The 15,363-nt window shown below is 40.9% G+C and overlaps 1 long non-coding RNA gene across 1 annotated transcript; it reads left to right on the forward strand.

Annotated features, from left to right (window-relative positions):
* The first annotated feature begins 663 nt into the window (after positions 1 to 663).
* LOC122455888 lies at positions 664 to 14,568 on the forward strand. The gene is made up of 3 exons (XR_006274394.1): positions 664 to 684; positions 6,428 to 6,485; positions 8,806 to 14,568. It is a non-coding gene; the product is annotated as an uncharacterized LOC122455888 (long non-coding RNA).
* The last annotated feature ends 795 nt before the right edge of the window (positions 14,569 to 15,363 follow it).

A 15,363-nucleotide genomic window follows, 5' to 3' on the forward strand; every position in this document is an offset into this window, starting at 1 on the left:
AACTTCCCTTTTTGTAAAATAATCTGAGAGCTGGGGGAGAGAGAGTGGGGCCTGGTCTACACAGAAAAGTTATATTGGCATAGCTACATCAGTCAGGATGTGAAAAAAGCCACACCTCAGACTGATGTAGTTATGTCAACATAACCCCCATAGTAGACACAGCTTTGTCAACAGCGCAGGACTTCTGTCAACAGGTAACTTTGTATGGGGAGGTGGTGTTCCTACACTGATGGAAATACCTCTTCTTTTGGTGTACGCTATGCTTACCCTACAAGGCTATGCCGACATAATTATGCCTGTGTAGTCTCTATAGTATATCTATATCCATATATAGATATAATATATTGAACCAGAAAAGCCTGATGCAGATAGGAGAAAGATATAAATGGATTTGGAGTAGTAAAAACTGGAATCCTGGAATAAAACAAAACCCCCATAAATTAACTAACAAACAAAAACACACAAATAAACACTGATCCATAAAACAATACTGGTGGTTTTAGACTTTAAGAGTACTATGTCTGATTCTGCAACTATGCTGACTGATTTATGTTCTTTATAAGGAAGGTCACCTGAAGATACAGTATGTATACCTTTGTCAATATGATGCCTTGTGAGGACACTGAAATATATAAGAGTTCACATTTGTTTCAGACAGAAGGAAGCAATCTGACAATGTTTTAGGTAAGCCCAAATAATTTGAGGAAGACATTAATAATGCATTTCCAACTAACAAAAAAACCGGCATTTGATGCATTCATATTTATTAATGGTCAAGTTTTTTATAAATGACGAGTGATTTTCAGGTTTCAGAGTAGCAGCCACGTTAGTCACCAAATGCATCCGATGAAGTGAGCTGTAGCTCACGAAAGCTTATGCTCTAATAAATTTGTTAGTCTCTAAGGTGCCACAAGTACTCCTTTTCTTTTTGAGTGATTTTCAGGAACTGCTGAGTACCCACCTCCAGAAAATCAGGCACTTTTAAGGAGTCTCAACTTGGGCACCCCAAAATCACAGTACCTAAAGTCACTAGTCATTTTTTTAAAAACCTTGACCCATAGCTACAATTTTTCTCCAGGTTCTCAGAGATTTGGAGACCCTAAAGAGGCTCCAAGTTTAGGCTGCTTTAAATCAGTGGTTTTCAAACTGTGGGTTTTGACCCAGTACTGGGTTGCGGAATATATGGCACTGGCTCCGGTCAGCACCGCCAACCGGGCAGTTAAAAGTCCCATCAGCGGTGCTGCCTGGCTGAGACTGGCTAGTCCCTACCTGTTCTGACACCACGCTGTGCCCCGGAAGCGGCCAGCAGTAGGTCCAGCTCCTATGCCAGAGGGGGGTGAGGGAAGGCTCAATGGCTCCATGCACTGCCCTCGCCCAAAGCACCAGCTCTGCACGCCCATTGGCTGGGAGCTAGGGGGGAAGAGGCAGTAACTGTAGGCAAGAGTTGCACAGAGCCGTTTGCACACCTCCATCTAGGAGCCGGACCTGCTGCTGGCCACTTCCGGGACGCAGTGTGGTCTGCGGTGCCAGGACAGGCGGAAAGCCTGCCTCCGCACTCCAGCTGCGCCGCTGACTGGGAGCTGCCAGAGGTAAGCCTGCTCCCCAACACAATGCCCCAATCTGATGCCCCAGGCCTGATCTCCCCTCCTCAAACCCAGAGCCCTTCCTGCACCCCAAACCTCTCATCACTGGCCCCACCCCAGCACCTGCACCCCCAGCCCAGAGCACTCCCAAACCTCAATCCCCTGCCCTAGCCCTGAGCCCCCCCAAACCTGGAGCCCCCTCCTGCACCCCAAACCCCTCATCCCCAGCCACAGCCCAGAGCCTGCATCTCCAGTCCAGAGCCCCCCCCCTCCTGCACCCTACCCTCTGCCCCAGCCCTGAGCCCCTCCCATACCCCAAACCACTCATCCCCAGCTCCATTAGGTCACGGGCATCAACAATGTTTAACTGGATTGCCCGAAAAAAAAGTTTGAAAACCACTGCTTTAAACCTTCAATACTGAATATCCCATATAATGACCACCATCTTATTGGCCATGGCTGACTTGACAAACTTCGTTGTTGTTGTTTTTTGTAATATCCAGACCTAAATAGAATAGGATTCCTTTTAGAACCAAGTAGTTTACCTCATTATTCAGCCAGAATATTGATGTATTATTGCAGTCTCCCCTTAGTTGCTTAATACTCTGTCATTAAGCACTCCCATCCCAGTTTTGCAGTCTGATCTTCAAATGGTATATATCCACATAGCTCCACCTGGTCTCCTCATTCCAACATTTTAAACTCAAAGTGTATACATAAATAGCCCATCCCAAATTATTGAATTTGAACTTCAAAATTCATAAGAGTTAACCAGTCACAACTAAGATATAATTCTGTTTCAAACCTGCAAGGGATTATTATGAAAAGGGAGTCCAAAAATCACAATTTGTTAGAAAATACCTTGAGTGTTTCCTTCCACGAATGTATGTTCACCAAAACACCATTTTTTATAGTTTCACTTTGGCACCCCGTATTTTCACTTTCGTATGAACCTTGGTAGATTAATGATGATGTCGTCTATATGTCAGATGCCTGTGTGGAGTTATACTGTTGCTGTGGTGATGGTTGTTAGAAGCAAACTAGCAGAGGGTGAATAATCATTATTGGTAGAAGTGCTTTTTGTGTCTTCTAGCATGTCTCTGGTGGTTAGCCTCTACAGCTTGCTGAAATAAAACCTGGTACCTTTTGTCTGTGTCTTGTGGCTGTTCTTGGATAATGTAGTGGATATTGTATAAGTGAACAGGTGAGAAAGTAAAAATGCTGGGCTTGATTCTGATCTCACGCTGGTTTTATGCCAGTGTAACTCCATTAAGGGAGGTTGGTCTTGTGGTTGATACAATAGATAATAAACAACAATAATAATTAACTAAGCATCGTGTTGGAACTCAAATGATCTGTGTTAAATTCCCAGCTTTGACAAGGACTTCCCATGTAACCTTGGACAAGTCATTTAATTCTCCCGTGCCTCAGTTTCTCATCTATAAAACAGGAATAATATCTGAAGATAAATTCATTACAGTTTGTGAAATGCCTAGATACTACAGCAGAGTAGGTAGATGAGTATGTAGATGGATATACACTTCATAAGTGAGATCAGAATCAAGCCCTTTGTGTGATCTCTCAGATGAAACAAGTTAAATGTTGTACATTAACATGATTGTATATAAATGGATACCTGCCAAAGATCTAATAGGTAAAATGATCTGGGAATGTGATGGATTTGGGAAGAGTGGAATTATACCATCATTGCAATATCTTTGTGATGGGTGGCCTAAAATGGGGATTAGACATACTGTAGACATTGATCACTGATGGAAGAAAAAGGAGAGTCAAATGCAGTAGTTTTGAATCCCCTTTTATCAACTGCTGGGATGGTGGCTTGCTTATGGTAGTAGAGAGGATGAGAAAAGAAACCTAGAAGCCACAGAAAGAAGTTATTTTTCTTGGCTACACAAGGTCCCCACAGCTGTGTAAATAGATTACATGTTCTGCTATCACACATGCTGAATGTTGTAATTGAAAGCTTTACTGGATCTTATATACATATTGAACTAGATTGTGGCTTTTAAGCCACAGCCCTATGTAGGGCCACACTGCTCCAGGAGGAGAACAGAAGGGCTTAGATAAATACAACCTCTCTGGGGCTGCTTTTGAGCTTGGAGGATGACAAATCTGCTCTCTTCATTAAAATGGAGCAGATTGCTTTCCCTTGGTGCACCAGCCTCACTCTGAGGGAGAATGCAAAGATGAGGGAAATAGGGGATGGTGGGAAATTGGGCCCTGACCCCCTCTCCCTCTTCACAATTCTCCTCTTTCTCTTCTGAGCCCTGCGAAGAGGAGTGGGACCATACATTCCCCAGAGTACAGGGTTGGTTTCTGTGAGCTGCACAGTTGACAAGAAGAAAGGTAGTTGACTTCTTGCTGGTCCAGTGGTTGCTCACAATCTGGGCCATAACTAAGGCAAGTGTAACTCAGAAATCAGGAAGTTTTATTGTCTGTCTTGTGCTGAACAGCAATAGCTGCTTGGTGGCAGAGGACATGGTAGGATCCAATCAACTTTTCTGCTACTGTCAAGAGACCCTGATTAATGACTTTGTTTATTTTCTATAGCTTCTAGGATTTTTTTCTTCTGTTGACATTCTATCTCATAGCAAACCTTGATTTTTATCAGATATTTCATTGTTGTGTGAAAAAGGGATGACGTTTCACATTTTCTCAGATTCACTTCAGTGAAGTATATAATTGTGTGATCTTTGTATCAAGGGGACATTTAAAATAATTTTAACTGATCTGAATGAAATAGTTTTCCCAGACATTATTATTATTTATTTAGCAAAGTGCTTTTTGCAAAGCAACAAACTGCTATACTGAAGCATAATAAAACGTTAAATGGGTATGATCAAAATTGGTAAGCTACAAAAATGAACTGATTGAAAAGAGACTAATTTGTTTCAAGTGTCTAGAGCATTAGTTGAGTGTTTAAATAAAAGGGAGCAGTATCTGTCAAAGCCATTTGATTTGAAAAACTAGCAGCAGTGGTTGTGATGATTGCTGAACAAGTAACCTCAGCAAATAATATCAACAAATTCAGTCACTTTTTCTCGTTGCAGAATGGCTATGAACAGATCAGGATTTTCTCACATTTATTTAAAACTTACTGTGTTTTGCAAGTTATTTGTAGTCAGGGGCCCTGGAACAATTTGTATAGTGGGGGTGCTGAGAACCATTGACCCAAACTGTAAACGCTCTATGATGGAAACCACTTCAAGCCAGGAGCTGCTGCCATACCCCTAACACCCCTAGTTCCAGCACCTATGTTTGTAAAAGGGAAGGAAGAAGGCTTACTGTCTGGGTCAATTTTGATCAGTTTGCTGCAGGTATCTGATGTTCATTATATGAAATTTGAGCTGTTCTGGTTGGTGGGGGTGATCATGTAAGTCACATGATGTTGTTTCTGTTCCCAGAATGGATAAGCATGATCACGAAGAGCATAATCCTGCCAGTTTTTCCACACGGGCAGACCCTTGCTCCCATAAAAAGTCCTACTGAAGTCCACCTGCATGGAACAACTTTCAGGATCAGAGCCACTGTTAAGAGGCAGACTTGAGGAAGCTAAGGAAGATGTAAATATCTCTGGGAGAGGGAGAAGGCTATGGAAATGTAGCAGATAAACTGGTTTAGGGAATTAAAAAACAAACACTTTTTCCTTGCTGGTTCACACAGCCCTTGCCTGAGCAATCTTTTCTCGAAATGGTAGGCTACTGACAGATTCACTGGCTAGAGTGCGGAGTTTTAATATACGCTTCACAAACAGGAGTCTCCCCTTTTAATTGCACAAATTTATCCATGATCCATTTAATTGTTTGAAAAATCTATTGTGGGAGTCATTCCATTGATTTCAATAGGGTTTAGCTCAAGCTTATAATGGAGAGGCTTTCTAAACTCTCTTCTACACCTTTGCAGAATGGGGCAAAGATTGTACAGTAGTCCCAGAAACCTTGAGTCCCATTTGTACTCCCTTTGCCTTCACCATCCCACAGCTCTCTGACAGGTCAGCTTCAAAGGAAACATGCTTCCAGGTAATTCCCAGGCAGCAGCTGCTTAACATGGCCTGGGGCCACCTCAGGTTGCATTAATTTTTCAATGAAGTTTCCAGAGGCCTTGTAATGAATGATGTGCATCCTTTCCCCATCCTTGCATGCTCCCATTCCTGGTCACAGATCCATATCCCTGCAGAGGGGACATACCACCATCTCTGCCATCTGGCCTGGCAGGTTGCATTGAGTTTGGTTTCTTTCCATTCATGGTAGTAGAAATCAGAATATGGCCCTGAATATAATAAGCATTATAAAAAGCTTTTTCATGTTTGTCTATAAAATGACAAGCTAATGAGAAGATTAAGATAAAGAAATAAAATAAGTAAAGAAATCTTTAAAAATATCTTTAGTTATCAGAATTGTTTTATATAGATTGTTAGGACAGCAAACACACCTAAAATAAAACTAGCTATTTTTCCATTGATTTTTCTTTTAATGGCAAGATTCTGTTAAGTCCCAAGTCTGATTTCTGTACTTCCCAGTTTCTCTCATGGATTATTTTTGGCCATTGCCACCATAGGAGGATACATCATTAACTATAAACCTGTTTTATTTCCCCCCCGGATATCATTGGTAAATATTAGTTACACCCACTGAGCTGTAACTGAATTTACTGACAGTGAAATGATTCTTTTTGAGAACATGTTTATGTTAGGTGACAGCTGGAGGGTTAGTAATAAATATTAGTGATTACCAAACACAGTTAATCAGTTCAAACCACCTTATATTTTAAACTGTATTTTATTTTGTTTCCAGATGTTTTGTTCACATTGTCCTGTGTTTCAGAACTATGGCAAATGGACTGAGAGGGTTTGTTCACAGATAGCATCAGAGCTATTACCAGGTAAGAGAGCAAGGTGAACATTTTCAGCATAGTGTAAATCTTTGGGGAATTAAGTGCATTGAGCTTGTAAATGGAAGCTGCTCACTAATGATGAGGGCCCCAATTCAGCACAGCTCTTGAACCATCTGCTTAACTTTAAGCCTGTGCTTAAAGCCCATTGAAGTCAATGCATTGCTTCATAGTTCTTGCTAGTTGCACAGCATCCTCTTTCCCTATAAAAGCCAACCCCTTGGAGCATGGGTGGTGGAACCAGGAGAGAATGGGGTGGTAACATACCTGCAATGGAAATACTGTGGAGACTCTACCCTTATGTAAACTTTCACATGTGGTGGGAGGGGGCAGAGGTGAGAGCAAGACCCAAAGGGGCTGGAGTGGCCATGGTGGTACCTGGGATCAGATCAGTGAGCAGGTAGGAACCATTGGTTCTCCCCAATCTGAAGCCATCTCAAGTAGCTCCCCTCATTGCCCCTCTTATACTTCTGTCCCACATCCCATTCACAGTGAGCTTCTGCCCCATCCCACCACCCACCTTCCAAAGCAAATCCATGATTCCTCAGACTAAAAATGGTACTAAGCTTTCCCAGCCAAGCCCTGTCTCCTATGTTCTGAGATACATTTGCCATCTGTCCAGAAAAGAAAAACTGTTAGTCATTAAGCAATTTTTTTTAATGACCAAGCCACTCAGCAGTGTCTGGTGAGAGGCAGGTACAACCCAAGATATCCATTCATTTTCCAAAAGAAAGGGGTCAAAGAACTATGTATCCTTCATAGCTACAAGATTCAGTCTAGCATAATTTTGCAACTGCTTTTCAGTATCTACCAGCTGTCTAAATATATGTCCATACAGAGGCAAGCTCAAAGAAGCAGTTATCCTCAAAGATGCACTGTAATTAAAAAAGGAACATAATTCAGTAAATAGTGGGGTACATCTCATATTTATTCCAAAACAAAAATGACAGAAAATACATTTAAGGATTCTGAGTCAAAACACTGAACTGACCTGTCAGATCATTAATAAAACACAGTGCTTAAATGCCAAGAAATAAATTCATTACAAAATTTACATTGTCCTCATAATAAAAAAAATTATTCTTATAAACTGTAAATAATGCATGTTTCAATATAACCTTAACTCTGACCCAAAATGAACACTATTCTTTCACAAGAATTTCAAAAGATAAAGGAAACACTAAGCCTTTTTGAATATTACATGTTCAGATTAATGATACACAGAGTATGCTATTATGTCTCCTTAATTTAGAAGTATGTTTGGGGGGGGGGAACAGTAAAAGCAATTAACCTTGAAATAAATAACCAAGGGAAGTGGTCAAGGCAACATCAGTACTGATATTGAAGTCTATGACGTTAGTGGGAATGATTTAATGAGCAGCTGTGCAAAATGTAGGTCATTCTACATAGTACAAATGATTGGATTTTTTTGACCCTAGTATCTATGAAGGTATGAAACTGAAGGCTTCAGCTTCTATGGCTGTCATTCTGTCACCTTTTGCTTCCTGGAAGGACCCTCCTCGGTTGGCCATCTTCCCTGCTTAAAGTGGGTGCAGTGCTGTTGCTGCTCCTAAACGGAGAAGCGTGGATTTCTCTCTCCACCCTACCATGATCTGGCCACCCTGAACTGTCCTTTACTTCATTTTCCCTTCCCTTTTTTATTTGATCTTTTTCTTTTGTTGTACTTATTTTTTGTGTTGTTTGTCTCTTCCCTGTTATGTTTTTTACTTTCTCCTTTCCCTTCCCTTTTTCAGTCCCGACCTCCCCTTGTCCATCTCCTCTCCCAGTCTCTACCTACAGTGAAGAACTTGGGAGATAGCTATGTTATTTTTATGAATACCATGTGCACCTCTGTTTGATAGTTGTTTTGCTGTCTGATACATGGGTTCAAAGGTTAACTCCTGTAGGAGCTCTCACCATGTTCACAGGAAGGCAGCCAAAGGCTTTAGATAACCCAGTTACTGGTACTTAATGGACAATACAGGTGTTCAATTACTTCAGTGTTTTGCCTCTGATCAAGCTGAACCTCTAGCTTCTGACAGGGAAGGGGGCCTTTAGGTGGAAAACCTGGACCAAAAACCTAAGCTCATGGGACGCAGTGTCTGCAGGAAAGTAGGCGGAATACCGGTCTCCAGAAGTAGGGGTACCTGGATGAGTTGTGCCTGCCTAACCTTTGAGGGAAGTGCTAAGCTTTAGATAAAACAAGATGTACATAAGCTTCTTTGTTATGTTCCTTTGGATAAATAAGCAATACTTTGTCTTAAATAAGCTGTTCTACTGGTCATAGCTCCTGAAAGGAAGTCTCTTGCAGGTGCCAAACCCAGTTGGATCTGCTGAGGAAACCTCATCAGTAATCATGGATGCTGCATCCTGCAGACCTGGTCTGTGAGTGGGAGCAGCACAGAATTCATCCTGAGAAGAGTGGAGGTGCAGGGCCTGTCACTTGAAAAGGTACTCTCAGGAAAGACCAGAGATGGGTTGAGGTACAGCTAACTCTCTAACTGTGACATCTGCCTTGGGAGACCTTTTAACCTTTAGAGGACAGGTTGCCCCAATCCCATCTCCCCTTTTCCTTGTCACATTTGTATTTCCATTTCCTCCTTACCCCTACCCATTTTTGCATATCCCAGTACACCTGTTGTACAATCCCCATCTATGTGCACAGCTATGGAGGTTCCCTCAGTGCACTGGAGGTTGGTTCTAGTGGGTGTCACCAGTCAGAGAGCTCCTGGACTATAGCTGGCAGGGTTGGGTAGACCCTGCAATGATCACCCTGTGCATGGGGCTGCTCCCCCACATGTTCCTCTCTGTGTGCTTGAGGAGGTGAAGACTATCCAGTTCCTTGCAGATCCTGGGAAGGAGTCCTCTGAAGCTTGACATTAGGTCCCTGTCCTATGAGCTCTCCTAGTTGCTTGCAATTAATTCACATAGGCCAGCTTTCATTCCATGTTGCTTACAAAGCCTGCTTGGGACATAAGTGGGTGCCACCTTCACATAGCTGTGAGGTATGGTTTACAATCTCCTGCCACCTGCCATTTCTGCAGTAACTCGGAGAGGAAACCATGGAGCATGCTTCATTCCTTAAATCACACATGCGGGCAGAGTTCCTTTAAGCATTGTCCACTGATTTCTTAGAGTCTGTCTCCAAACAGTGGGCATTATCCAGAGTTCTCTGCTTGGTGGCCTCCTCTGGTTCCATCATTCTGACCCTATGACCTGCACTCCGGTTCTTGCATACTTTGTCCCCCATAATTAATTGTTCCTTGCTCCTCTATAGCTTGCCTCTCCCTACCTTTTGTCGAGGTGTGGTTAAATGTGTTTGTTGAGGGAGGAGCCCCTTTGGCCCCACCCATCCCTACAGGGATCACATAGTCTGGCAATTTCATGAGCAGTCAGTTCACATTATATTAAAAAAAAAATCCATTGTTACCAGAATACCAGGATTATCGAAGAGAACAACGTGCCATACTGAAATTACAAATGGATGATTTTTAGTGAACAGCCTACTTTTACAAAAGAAACCTATTACATCATATGTATTTATTTTGTGGTTCATGACGATAATTAGTTCAGCACTCTTGTTAGATATGTTACAAAAACACTCAAGAAGATGGAAATTACTCCGCAGTTCACCAGCATGAAAAGCCATCTGGGCTAGTTGTCTTCCAGACTATCTTCCTACTGTGTTAACTCTACCCACAAATTATAACTCAATAATAAGGAACATGGTGGGGCAGTGAAAGTGACTTCAAAAAAAAAAAGCCCCATTAATCACAGTAGCAGCCAAGATACATTCAATGTGAAAGTTAAAGTTTAAACCTGTAGGGTCAGATTCTGCCAAGCTGAGTAGTGCCTTACTGCATGAGGAAAGAAATGCAACTTCTCCCAGAGGGAGATACTACTTAACATGAATAATGGGGGCAGAATCTGGGCCATCCTCAAGTGAATTATATTTCAGTCTGCTGGATGGGTGCCTGTTGGCATGTTTACAAATTGAAATAAATAAACTATAGACCAATTTGTTATTAAAAGTGCAGTCAGACTTATCTGATGCCATTTACCTCCTCTATGGCTGTATTGTGACTATTCTGAAGATTAAATAACAGATGTGAAGGAAACATTTAGTTTTTTGCCAGATCATTTTTCAGTAACCAATAATTCCTTACTTTAGTACTCATTTAATGGTCTCACCTTCTTTTTTTGTCCAATAAAGTTAATGAATCTCTTATTGCTTTTCTAAATAAGCTTAGCTAAATTATTCATTTTTCCTGTTTGTGAATACATTCTTTACATCCTATAAAAATTAACAATGCTACAATATTTTGATTGCTGTGACTAAAGAGCTTTGATTTTACTGGCAATTAACTTTAACTACTTATCACATGTTCACACTGGTCTTGAAGGTCAGTTCAGTTTTGTGTGGCAGGAAACACTCCTCTTGAATCAACTCTGCTATCACTTTACCATTTAAATGCCTGCTAATGTTGCCAGTTCATTTAACTTCAGTTAACCCTCAAATTTAACCTTTTAAAGAAATTTAATTAAATCTTTTTGTGCACCCCAAATTTTTCCACTGGTTAAAATTGAGAACTGTATTGAACTGTGATCACTATTTCCCAAATCATCCTCACTAGGTGTTTTATTTAGCATATCTTCATTGGCTCATATTTAGTCCAAAATGGCTAGTTGACTCAAAGACATAACTAATTTTAGAAAATAGATTCTCTACAATACAACTTCTATTCTATTCCTACTGATCTGTGATAAACTTCTAAATGCGACTCCTAGCCTGCTGGGATTAACTATCTTTAGTGTCTCTTATAAGATTTCAGGGCTTTCTTTAGTAAAGATTTCCTATAAAAACACTTGACCTTTGTCCCTTAATACTTCAGTCTAAACTGCCTCAACAATTCCTCTTATTGAAACAACAACAAAAACCCCAAACCACCCCTATCCCTCAGCTGTAATTTATCATCACTATCATAGACTGCAGTTTCACACCCTTCCTCCTGTGTCTCATTAATATTTTCAAATATCTAACCTAACTCTATCCATCATCCACCTAATTTAGTAATTCCTATAGGGTGAACCATGTCGGCTCCTGCACTGGTACACTAGTAGGAGGAAAGGGTGCAGGTATCCTGGATTCATCCTCAGGAATGAGGTAAAAAAGAGGTGTGCCTTCTAGCGATGTTACTGGGTGACCTCAATAGCAGTCACACCTGTAACTGACAGCAGAATTGAACAGCATAGCTTTTGTATTCCCAATCCCAAGGGGATGAATAGAATAAAAAAAAAAAACACACTTAAGAATGTTTCTTAATTTTTGGCTTCCACAAATAGTGAAAACTGTATATGGCACTTGAGAGGAAATCACTTACCACCAATTTCCTTCAAAAAGCAAGAAGTCTGCCCTTTCACATATAGTTTCCAGTTAGAGAAAATAAATTGGAGTACAGACAAAACATTTGCTTCAATGAATTACAACAGCATTTGATAGTAGTTACAACCTTCAGATAAGTCAGGTTTGGTCAGCTAGGTCACCTACAGTATATATTTCACAGAGTCTTTTGCTGCAACTGTAAAGTTATTTAATTTATTTTTGAGAGGAAAAAAGCAATTTGACCTATCTAAACTGATATAACCCCTGGTGGGAGAAATGCTTAATAAGTTTATCAGTTACCTAGGGGAGCAGATGATGGGAATAGAATAAATAGGAATCACATTTAAAATTGAGTTCACCTTTGATGCATGTACTTTTGTTTAGTTTATTTAAGTTTTACACATCTTTCTAGAGATGTTACACAATACAATATAATGAAGATAAACTCTTTGGCCCTCATTGAGTCTCATTTCTTTTAAGGCCCCTTTAAAATGCTAGAGAAGTGTAAATGGATATTAATGAGAATTAGAATCAGTCCCTTTATCTTAAAATTAAGGGTTTGGGGGGGGGTTTAATTTACATTTATAAAGCATATTTCCTGCCAAAATGCTTTTCAGCATGTATAACACACCACTGCTGAAATACATAACAGCTGGAGAGGAAAACAGGAGACACATGGAGCATAATATAACTTAAGTAAAAGAAGAAAAAGTTTTGGGCAAGGAAATTGGGGTAAACCATTAATCTTAGGAAAGGGCTTATGAGATCTTTGAAATCCACATAGTAAAGACAGGGCTGCAGCTTTAAGGTCTCATAAAAGACCAAAATATATTAAATTGCATGCCAGTTTAGTCTGTCACCTCAGAAGGAGTAAGGGCTAAGTCAGTCCTGTCAGGATTTGAACCTATAGTTCAAGGGAGTGTGGTGATCCTTAGACTGCTGCTTTATCACTTTATATTATAGCTGCATAAATCATTTTATCAGACCAAATAACAAACATTAATATACTCTTACATCTAAATCCTTAATCATAAAAAGAGTTTTCAGGCAGAGTCCTCAATCAATAGAGGATTTTTTCTTAGAGTCCTGTGTATAAAAAAAAGTTCATATCATTGTGTAGCTAATCTTTTTGCATATCTACCTTTATATCTATCCCTCCATTCATCTGTCCAATTCAATCCAAATCCTAATAACTGGGTCAGTTTTTTGCAGTGGCTTCTTGGTGAATTAGAAAATGAAAAAGCAGACAACATTCTCCTCCCCCCAAAAAAAACCCCAAAAACAAAAGAAAACACAAACCAACCAACCAAACACCATTCAATCATATTTGGTTTTGGTGAATAAATATTTTACTTGGTGAGGGGACTGCGTTTTTCACCAGCTTTCTCAACCTAAAGCATTTTTTAAAATCTTTCATTTTCTCCCATTCACTGGAGGGAATCAAACTGGTTAACCCTAGCATTCTAATACAAATATAATATAAAAGTTGTCAATATTTTCAATGTATAGATGAATGTGAGCAAACACTTTTATGCTCAGAAATGATTATCAAACAATTAATATTCTAATAAATATATGAGAAATGCCGGAGTCTCTTTCTACTCTGTACTGTGCCTCAGAAAGGAGAAAGTAATAGTTGCGCTTTTACTTAATCCACACTGGAATAGCTATATGGAAGTGACAGCAGTTCTCTTTACTTCTGCATTTGCTTTTTAAGGATTTCTTTCATCTATTACATGACATAGAATTCTTTGGACCAAGAAATATAGGTCCTGATTCTCCATAGCCCTGCACTTTGTGTAGTCATTTACACCAAGGTGAGGTGATTGCACAGTGGATGTAAAATACTATCAGATCAGAATGGTACCATTTAACACCCATTTTGCCCTGGTGTAAATGTGAGTCAGACCTATAGGAGGCAGAAGGTTCCTCCAAATTCTCTTTACAGAGTACCCTAGGAAGCATTCCTCAAGTCAGAGAAGGTTTGGGAGACTGGAAATTTTGCAGGGAGACAGGCCTTCCAGGCTCAGAGATCCACAAAGTTTATGACAAAGGGACTCCTCCTCAGCTCTGCAAAGGTTAAAGCTATCCTGTATATACTACCGCTCCTTTAAGCTGGTTCCCCCATCCCTATGGCTCCAGTTTGCCACAAACAGTTTGCTAAGCAATGCTCTAATTGATTGCAGTGGATCTTACAGAATTGATCAGTAATGGCCACATTTCTAATTTGTTCCATTCCCCTCTCTTATGGCTCTTTCCTTTGATAACCTAATGAAAGGAAAGCAGTAGCTAGGAGACAATTATAAGCAGGAGCACATTAGGCAAGTCTGCATATTTTCCCCTTTGTGAATAGTATGTTTTGAGTTCACAAACATTCCCCTCTGACTCAATACATGTAATACTGAGGAATACTGATGACAGTATAAACCCGCTCCAGCTGAAACTTGCTCCAGCTGAAATGATATTGACGTGATGCCAAAATTTTAACACATTACCCTTAAATTGTTCTACCTTAATCTGTGATGCTGTTGTTCATCATTGTACTGTGATAGTGCTTAGCTGCCCCACTCATGGATCTGGGATACATACTAGGCATAATAGAAACATATAACAAAGAGATTCCACCTTGAAGAGCTTACAATCTAAGTAGCACAATCTGTAACCAGCAATATATATGACATCCCCTCAGTAAAATACATGCCACTGATTGGTCAAGTAGGGAGTGGGTCCCCTTTGTTTTTTGCAGGCGGCAGTCTCTTCTGACTAAAAGTGGTCTAACCTACCGGATGCAGCGTTGCTAACCTTTGAATCACAAGTAATGTGATTTTGGCCCCTTGCTCAAGCCAGTCTCCAGCCATAAAACTCCTACTCTCACACGATTTCCATCCTGGCATGGGGGAAATCCCCCAGGATTGGCTGCCCTCCCCACTTCTCTGCCTCCTGGGTATGACTCAGGCACAGCTCTCATTCCACACATACCCCAAACTCCTCTCAGCTCCTGAGGGGGGTAGGTAAGGGGGGAAGCAGGAGAGGCTAACATCATTCTCATAAGAGGAGTGAGGGAGGAGGAAAACATCCAGCAGTTCAGGGTGGCACTGCTCCCTCCTCCCCATCTGTGAAAAATGGCTCAGGAGGAGTCCACTCACTTCTCCTCCCCTTTCCATTCCTGCACCACCAGGCTTTGGAAGAAGAGGTGAAGAATGCAATGAAATGTACTCCACACAGGCCTGGAAAGAGGTAGAAGAGGACCTTATTGCAGCTGCTTTCTGGGCCTGGAGAGAGGAGAAATGATCTGGGATGTCCCTCTGCTTTCCCTCTCCCAGATATTGTCTGCTCCCCAACACCATCTTTCTCTCTCCCTCAGTGTCTGCTTCAGTTATTTTTCTAGCCTCCCTCTATTATCCCTAGACACAGAGAATGGTGTAAAAGGCCACCCAAACTACCTCCTCTGGCCTTAAAGTCAGCCCTAAAATCTTCTTACATGGG

The sequence above is a fragment of the Dermochelys coriacea genome, chromosome 1 (genome assembly GCF_009764565.3).
Source record: "Dermochelys coriacea isolate rDerCor1 chromosome 1, rDerCor1.pri.v4, whole genome shotgun sequence".
NCBI lineage: Eukaryota > Metazoa > Chordata > Testudines > Dermochelyidae > Dermochelys > Dermochelys coriacea.